We start from the raw sequence: 8,857 nt of genomic DNA, 5'->3' as shown, positions 1-8,857 counted from the left end.
ATAATAAAACCTATCTTTAATTGCTCGTTTATAAATTAATAAATTATAAAAAACTAAGGTATAGATAAGAAGAGTTCTTAAGGTGGTAATGAATCATTAACTTATACAGCACTAAAATAGACTACTGATCTGATGATACCCACAAACCTTAGATGGATTGTTTATATTTTCTATAAGTTATCAGTACTGAATACTCACTTTATAACATGTTGGGTTATATCTAACACTGTCACCTACGGTCATCAGGGCAGCTGCGATATTTCCAAGATTCAAATGGCATTCGGTAATATTTCTGAACAAACTAGACAGTTCTTTGTTAACTATGTCAATGTTTTGCCTTTCGAGTGGGTTAAATGTCGACAGGGCACTAAAACACGCTTGTAAGGCAGTTGTGTAGTCTTTGTTTAATAATTCCTTTTCAACTATTTGAAGAAGTTGATCTCGTGTTTTTAAACCACTGTCTCCACCTAAATAATTTTACCACATCAACTTATATATTTATGGTAAACAGCAACCAACATTTTAAGGTGTAATATTTAATTATGATTGAAAATATCTTAATATATGTCTAAAGTATAACAAAATTGAAAAAATGACACAGGTAAAGTGTCTCCTACTTCATTTAATAAACCAATCACTATCACAGTCTTCTTGCATTATTTTCAAACGTAACAATCCGATCACAAATCAGTTTCGCAGGTATGGAATAAGTCTTGGATCTTAAACTCCATCTTAAAAATCGTTTAATACGATCGTTTGCCTACGTTGTTACCTACAAGACCGACAGGAATGCCTGCTTAATTACTCCTGTATATCTAAACGTTCGTTGGAAAGTTATAGTGTAACATAATGCATTTTATATTTACAGAAAGATATGGCGATTACCGTTTACAAAACAACAACCTAACTTTATAATTTACTCAAATGATCATTTTATAACCATGGAATCACTGATACCTTGTTTCAGAAAGGAAATTAATTTCTTTTATTTACAAAAAATATCTGAAACTTACTCGACGATGTTCTCTTTAGTTCATCGTGTAATCCCCCAAACTGTTCTTTCAAGTCGTAATCTTTTGGTAAATGGTGTTTATTATCTCTAAAACTGACAGCTAAGTCTTTCTCTCTTAAGATGGAAACGACTTTCCTCATTAGCTGGAAGTCTTGTGTATACTTATTATTGGTCAAGATATGGTATGGCGAGTCCTGATAACCATTTCGATATGTATCTAAGCATCTGTTTCCATGAATAGGCATTAGTTGAAGCAAACTTACATCACCTGAATGAAATATTTTGATAGTGGTTTATCTTTTCGTCTATCATAAAAAGAGTAACAATCGTCAATAAATGCACGAAAAAAGAAAATGAAAAGTAAGTTCGATAAAAAATCATTCTATCTGCTCGTCGATAAATCATATACATTATGTATTTTCAAAATAGTTATACCCTTTTCCTCAAAAAATCTGAATGCCATGAAAGCTAATATCAGCATGCCAATAGTTTTTTTATTTTTGACTTGTTCACATCACGATTAAAAGATAAGGAGAGTTTATTTCCCCTAAATCTATTTAATACCAATATTATTTTAAACATATCTTTACATTTCTATCAAAATTCATAATATCACAGCTAAATTTGTGTACATTGAAGTTGTAACAATATAATGCATCTTAACAAAAACTTAAAAGTACCATAAAACAACTACAGTTTTAATAAATGTTTTCTAATTTTGTCTACATCACTCCTTGTTTTATTCAGCAACCTTACCTAAGGCAAAGCTTTTATACTTATATTAGTATACAGTTATTTAGTATGCACAAATAATATCGATTATTTTTGCTCGTGAGATACCATCAAAACAAACGTATCACACTAATTTCCGTACGCAAAAATAATTTTGTAGGTGTTTTGAATATCATAGAATTTATACCGACGCAATGGTAGCAAAATAATTCCTTCATATGTTTTTCAAGAAAATGAATCGAAAAAAACCAGTGTCCACTAAAGATACAACTAAAAGTCGACGAAAAACAGACATTACTATGGCCAAACAAGAATGGCCAAAGGAAAAAAAACACCAGTCGTTTAAAAAAGGGAACACGAAAAAACCATTGACTGAATAACTTAAACCCTACCAATATACCGAAGGTGGTAAGAGGTTTTCCTGTGGGGATAAGCAGGTTTTTTTTCCTCTGGTGGGACCCCTAATGTTAATCACATCAAGAAAAATCCTACCAAAGCCGAGAAGGATCATTCATAATTCAGAATTCAGAATTCAAAATTCAAAATTCAGAGCTCGCAAATCAAGAAAGATAATCCTTTAGTATTACAGTTGAAATCCAAACACAACAAATATTATCTTAATCTTATCACTTGATCTTATATATACCGTAGATTAATAATATAATTGTGCACAGACAAACAATAAAAATGAAAAATTTCTTGTTATCACTTATACTCCGGGAGAGGGTTACTTTATCCTTATTCGAATGTTTCATGTTTTTCTTCAGTTCATAACTTGAGAATTATCATAATATAAAAATAAGAAGATGTGGTATGATTGCCATAGAGACAGCTCTTAACAAGAGTCCAAATGACATAGAAATTAGCAGCTATAGGTCACTGCACGGCCTTCAACAATGAGTAAAACCCATACCGCATAGACAGCTATAAAAGGCCCAGAAATGACAGATGTAAAACAATTCGAACGAGAAAACTACGGCCTAATTTATGTACAAAATAATGAACGAAAAACAAATATGATACCCAGCAACAACCGAGAACCACTGAATAACAAAATTAGGATGTGCTATCCCGTTAAAAATAAGTTTTCTACAGGTACAATCAAACTTCCAAACTAAATCTTTATATCTATGGAAGAATTTAGAAAAGGTTTTAAGTAATTTGTGGTAACGAAATCCCTGACTTAACAATTTACAGGTATTACATAGATTACATTCATTGAAATGCAAAACGTCTCAACAGATATGGGCATAGCGAACGAGTTGTGATATATAAACACCGTAAGATGGTGCGAAAGGAACATCGCCGTTCAAAAAGGTCCCTTTTGTCGTAAATTTAAGTGTAGATTTTCCGGGTAAAACTGAAATGTTTACATTTTCCCCGTAGAATACACTTAGTCACTCAGTGATGTATCAGTAAATAATTGGACTATTCTCGAGCGATAAAATAGTAACTTGCAATGCACAGTACATGTATACCATATATTAATCGAAAAATTGGGCGCCAGCATTTAACGTTTAAAAATTACCTCATGCTTAACTGATCTGAACATTTATGAAGGTAAAAGGTCAGACGCAGATCCAGGCTTTGGTGTCAAATTAGGGGTGGGATGGGGGTTACGTTCATTGGCATTAGGAAATAGAGGACTTTATTTTTTACCTAAAATTGACTGTAAATTTACCTTTATTTTTTCTTTTTAAGGGGGGGGGGGGGGGGGGGTGCCAGCTTGAATCCGCACATGCTGGTAAACAAACGGGGCTTTTTACATATTTCACTTAAAAACAGAATGTTTTCAGATATTATGAAGCTTAAATCTGGTACCTATTCCAAATTTCATATATTATAATTGTTTACATTGATATAGAATGCAGGTGAACCTTTTTGTGGCAAATTGTGCACCATCTTCATTTATACAACACAAAAATATATTGCGTCCTCTTTTCGGTGTAGTGAATGAGAATTATTGTCAGCTAGGTGTAAAATTAGAGAATAGGCAGGCGAAGAATGAGACCGTAGCGATGTTTTTTTTATTCACACAGGGAACAAATTGAGAATTTTATACTGTAAGAAATTAAGCATTTCGCATTGTGTCCGAAAAGACAAATTTTCTTTCATTGTACCGGACGTGCTTACATAATTTTGACATACTATATTTGATTGTGTTATAAAATTTCAACTTTGTTTCTTAATGATTATTTATTAATTTATTTCTGTTATTTATTTAACCCGAAATCGCCTTTGTAAGGGGCGAAAATGTTTTGCAATGTTCCTGGATATCAATTTTACCCAGTGCTTCCGGATGTTTTTATTGCATCTTAACACTGTCAGTGAGAAATCTAGTGTCAAAAACCATGCCTATCATATTGGAGTCACATTCGCTTGGGGAATGCCCCTTTTTTTATTTTTTTTATTAAATTTAAGTAAAATTTCTAAATTTTTTTAGTACTTTTACTTATTTCCCCACTTCTCAACATATGCTTGCTATCATCGTTTGATTTAACAATAAGAGTATTGTATGACCGATGCCCCTGTATTCCAATTTTAAACAAATTACAAAAATGAAATTTAGAAGAAGGGTCCAATCCTCTAAGCGCCTGTGATTGGAGATCTTGCAGATTCTTAAAATGTAATTTTTTTTACAATTTGAAACATTATTAATTTTCATGAAAACATTCTCAAATACACGTGTCTTACTAATATATCACAATCTGTTCTGGTTATTTTAAATAGTTGACATAGTTTTCATTTTATCAGCCTTATGCGTGAAACAGATTATAACGACATTCACCTTCAGTAAAGGAGGGGCGAAAGATACCAGAGGGACAATCAATGGTTGTGGTAATCTGGGTGACTGTTTAAAAACAGGAGAAAGATTTACAACTTTCGTGTGTTCAACGTTACCTTTATATTTTATATAGGTAAACTATTGTAAATAAAATACAATGTCATAATCAAGTATTTTGAAACGCACTTGGTTATTGTTATATAGGTGCATTCATGTTTATTTGAAATTTAATTGTGTGGTAGCTCTTTTCTTCGCCTCTTATGTGTTTGTGGGTTCGAGTGTCCAGAGGTGAGAAATACAAACTTTATTACAATATATTATTGCTGCTTTTTATGCATTTTTTCTTATATATCATATATTTAGGATATTAAATGACTGAATAATAGCCAACGATAAATCTTACGGGGCGATGGATCATATAATTATGATACAGTACACTACAAAATATAATATATAAGAAGTCTAAAAGGGTACAACATCACCAAAAAATAATAATAAAATGAACAAATGTTAAATATTTCGGATAACAGATATCCTTCATCAGTATGATATATTTAGAATATATATATATATATATATAGATAACAATTCTAGTATATCATATCGATGCACCAACATCTTATTGGCGAGCTACTGATCTGCATTCTCAAATAAATTTGGGTCAATAACCTAATGGCTTGTCGAGCTCAACTGTAGAACGCATATGTTTACAGTGTTTATTGTTTGCATCTATTTTTAGTAAAGTTTGTACTTGTGGCAGCTTTATGAAACTATTATATATGAATTTTGTGCTTTGTTTTGACTTTTCTATAATATTCATCGATTCTGGGCGATCTCAAGACTTCATTCGATTTTATAAAATTATATATTTACATTCAATAACAAATATTCAATTGGACAAAGCACATATGATAAATATGACATTGCGTAATTCAAATGTACAACATACATGACAAATAATGTATATATATCTCTTCTGAATGTATAAATTGAATTACACAAGTTAATGACAAATGTTGTCATATTTCGTTCAATCATAGACCGCGTGACTCCTAAATATCATAAATGAAAATTGTCAAAAACTTGACTTGAATTTTGCTGATATAACAACATAAAATCATCAAAATTTGATAAACTTTAACATGTTTAAGGATACACAAAATCTGTCTGTTGTATGTACATACCTATTTTTATAACTAGATTCTTCCTTTGGAAAACCGGGTTTATAATAAGAGATTGGTTGTATTTTGCTTAACCTCCAGTGGCAAATATTTCATGCATATTTATGACGAGAGAAAAATAACAATTAATACAAAAGCTAGGTCCTGTAATGGACGGTCGACCGTGATGAAGGGCGAGAAATTTGTAATGCCACTGGAAATAAGGATATATTGGGTAGGAAAAGAATTTGCAACAATTAAGGCCCCTCAAAAGTTGTTGCAAGCTAGGTTCTTAACGTGCAGAGATCGTGGCATTCTCTCTACACGAATCATCGGATTAAACGTTCCCAATATGACGTCCCGCACAACTTAAAGGACTTGATTTGACATGCGTTTTACTGCCGATCGGAAGAAGACCAAGGGATGACCAATTTAGAGATAACTGTACTGTATTTGAAGCTTTGCGGACGTCCATCGGTAGTTTAACTGTCGCAAATTGAGTTTACCTGGCGACGGGTACAGTACAGAACAGTAAAGTCAGTACATTCAGAATTTGACAACGAGGGTCGGTTGACATCTAAAATTTTACGAAAAAGCGATGATTTCATTTTTTCCATTGTGAACGTTCTATTTCAGTGAAGCGACATTCTCCAGCTGTGCCTACACATTGAATATATATACGATACGATACGATAGTATAGGGCTTGCGTTTTCTTTCCTATTTTCTTGATAGAGGGTTGCTACTTGCAAGGACGCTGTGTTACCAAGGGTTTCAAAGAGTAAAGTTGGATGAATCCCTATGAAGGTTTTACGGACCATTGTCCTTGTTTTAATGGGTTCGTGATCTTAACAAACTTTATAACATAGCTTTCAGTAGTATATTAAAGTGCGAACTTTGTTGTCTTTCATAAGCGCGGGGAAACATGATAGAGTAATGTAAGAGTTTTGAATTTTGGATTTTGAATTTTGAATGATCCTTCTCGGCTTTCGTAAAATCCCAATAATAGTTCTTCTGGTAATGTCAAAATTTGGAAAAGATAAGTAATTGTGGCTACGACAAATCAAACATCTGTGACACAAATATTCCATAATGATCAACAAAATCTAGATAACGTCCGTAAAATTTCCAATGGATTAGTCCTACCATTCAGAACGTTTTGTTAAATAACTTCCTTGTAAGTGGCAATCCTCTATGGTAGATTTATACTCTATATGAAAGTGCTGCTGGAAATATGCTACATAGAAATTGACCTGTTACAATGGAAACATTAGAATCTTCAGTTGTATCGGACAGCTCAGTTCTCATAGCCGACCCTGACTGTAAATTTAAAGGAGGATATTAAAAAATAGGGTAGACCTAACTATATATGGGATATCCTTTAACTCAGGTTGAGTGCTTTAGATGCAATCAACAAAGTCATAAAACTTTGAAACATTTAGTTAAAGGATACATTTTGCATGAGAAGCCCATGTATAAAAATGAGTAAATTAGACAGCAACCCAACGACATAAATTACCAAAACGACATCTAGAGGGAGATAAAAAATAAACTCCATAAGATATGATATAAAACAACAACAGAGGAGAGATTCTTACCTTTGAATATTGCATAATTTAACTATTGTTTTTGGATCTTTACCCTCTAGTTTTTAATCTCGACCAATGGACTAACACAAGTTACGTAATATGAATGTATAAGTAAGAACAGGGAAAATACTGAACTTTTAAAAAATTCCTTACTTTATAGATAACAAAAAACATACTTGAACAAATCTTCTGTAAACGAAAGATTAAAGGACATGTCATCAATAAGAAGAGACCAATTGGTTCTTAATGGAATGATGACCGTATTTTGAGTAAAACTTCCATCAATTGAATAAAATTTGTTGTCTGTAAAACGATATTTTTGATGAGATAACTTGTGAAAGATTTGTAATTTCAATTACAAGTTTCTTTTGTTGTTGCTAAGGATGATAATTAGGCAAGTCCTTTCTAAATATTCATATATACGTTGGACCTTTTTTTTATGAAACAAAAATGGCATAAATCGATTTTCCAATCTCATGAGAAATACTTCTGTTAAAAGAAGAAAGGTTGAAGGTTTCATAATAATGCTCGAGGAAACGATCTTAGATTGTAAATAATCTTACAGATTTTTCGTATTCGCACCATTCTAGATTAGATAGTTCCTTACGCCTAGTTATGATAGTTGATAAAACAGATGGTCAAGGCAGGGGCAAGCAATTGTATATAAGTTTATTTACAATTTTCGACCATCTATATCTAGTACTAATTACCTGTAATAAGCGCATATCTTACAGCAGCGTGCATATAAGTGTCACTGGCATCCTGCTTAAAGTTCATAAATTGTTTTTCATGCTTGAATAGGAGAACTGTTAGTGTAGGGGTCAACCAATTCGCTACTGATCTATCACCTTGAGTTTTCTCTATAAATTTGAACACGGTGTTCAATTGCATCTTGCTTGTGTCAAAGAAACTAGCAATTCCACAGCCTGAAAGCAAGAATATCTGATATCTTTCAAAATTCATAATTCGTTATTTCAGATATATTTATTACGTCTTTTCAAACATTTACCTCTTTTTCAGTGAGTACTTGGATTTCACATATTGCTGTAAATCTTAAATTAAGAATACTAAATAAGAGAGAAGAGAGATGCTGATAGATTCCTATTAACAACTGAAAGCTAAGTGTTATGACATTAACGATGATTTCAATTTTCTTGTATAATATATTGCTTGATTTTTATTACTATTCAGTACTTTTAGACTGCACAATGGAGAGGGATTACATAGGCTTTGCCTGTTGCCCAATCCAATTCAATTCATTTGAAAAAAATACCGTTAAAACTAATTAAACTAGACTGCACAAGCCAAACTGATACATCCAATTTAGGATAATATACTAGAGTGTGTTTTCTTAACGGGGGTTGTTTGTACTTAGGTATACTCTTACTCCATAAAAATTACGGGGAATACGATTGAAGTTTACACTTCACAATTTCTTCGATAATTAGCATGATTGGTTGTTCTTGCTTTGTCTCATGTTTTCAGCTCAATCGTAACAGAATTTTTTTTTCATAAAATTGATTAAATATGTTATTTGCAATAATATGAAATTTACCAGTGTGTTACCTTACTGGCTTTGAA

The 8,857-nt window shown here is 32.2% G+C and overlaps 1 long non-coding RNA gene across 1 annotated transcript; it reads right to left on the bottom strand.

The window, feature by feature from the left end:
- Positions 1-207: 207 nt before the first annotated feature.
- On the bottom strand, positions 208-8,199 carry LOC127721437 (uncharacterized). The gene is made up of 3 exons (XR_007991254.1): positions 7,987-8,199; positions 1,014-1,280; positions 208-467 (listed from the first exon to the last, which is right to left on the bottom strand). It is a non-coding gene; the product is annotated as an uncharacterized LOC127721437 (long non-coding RNA).
- Between the last annotated feature and the right edge of the window lie 658 nt (positions 8,200-8,857).

The sequence above is a fragment of the Mytilus californianus genome, unplaced genomic scaffold (genome assembly GCF_021869535.1).
Source record: "Mytilus californianus isolate M0D057914Y unplaced genomic scaffold, xbMytCali1.0.p SCAF_1, whole genome shotgun sequence".
Lineage (NCBI taxonomy): Eukaryota > Metazoa > Mollusca > Bivalvia > Mytilida > Mytilidae > Mytilus > Mytilus californianus.
Note: the sequence above shows the minus strand (reverse complement) of the source record. Positions and strands in the feature narration are given on the sequence as shown.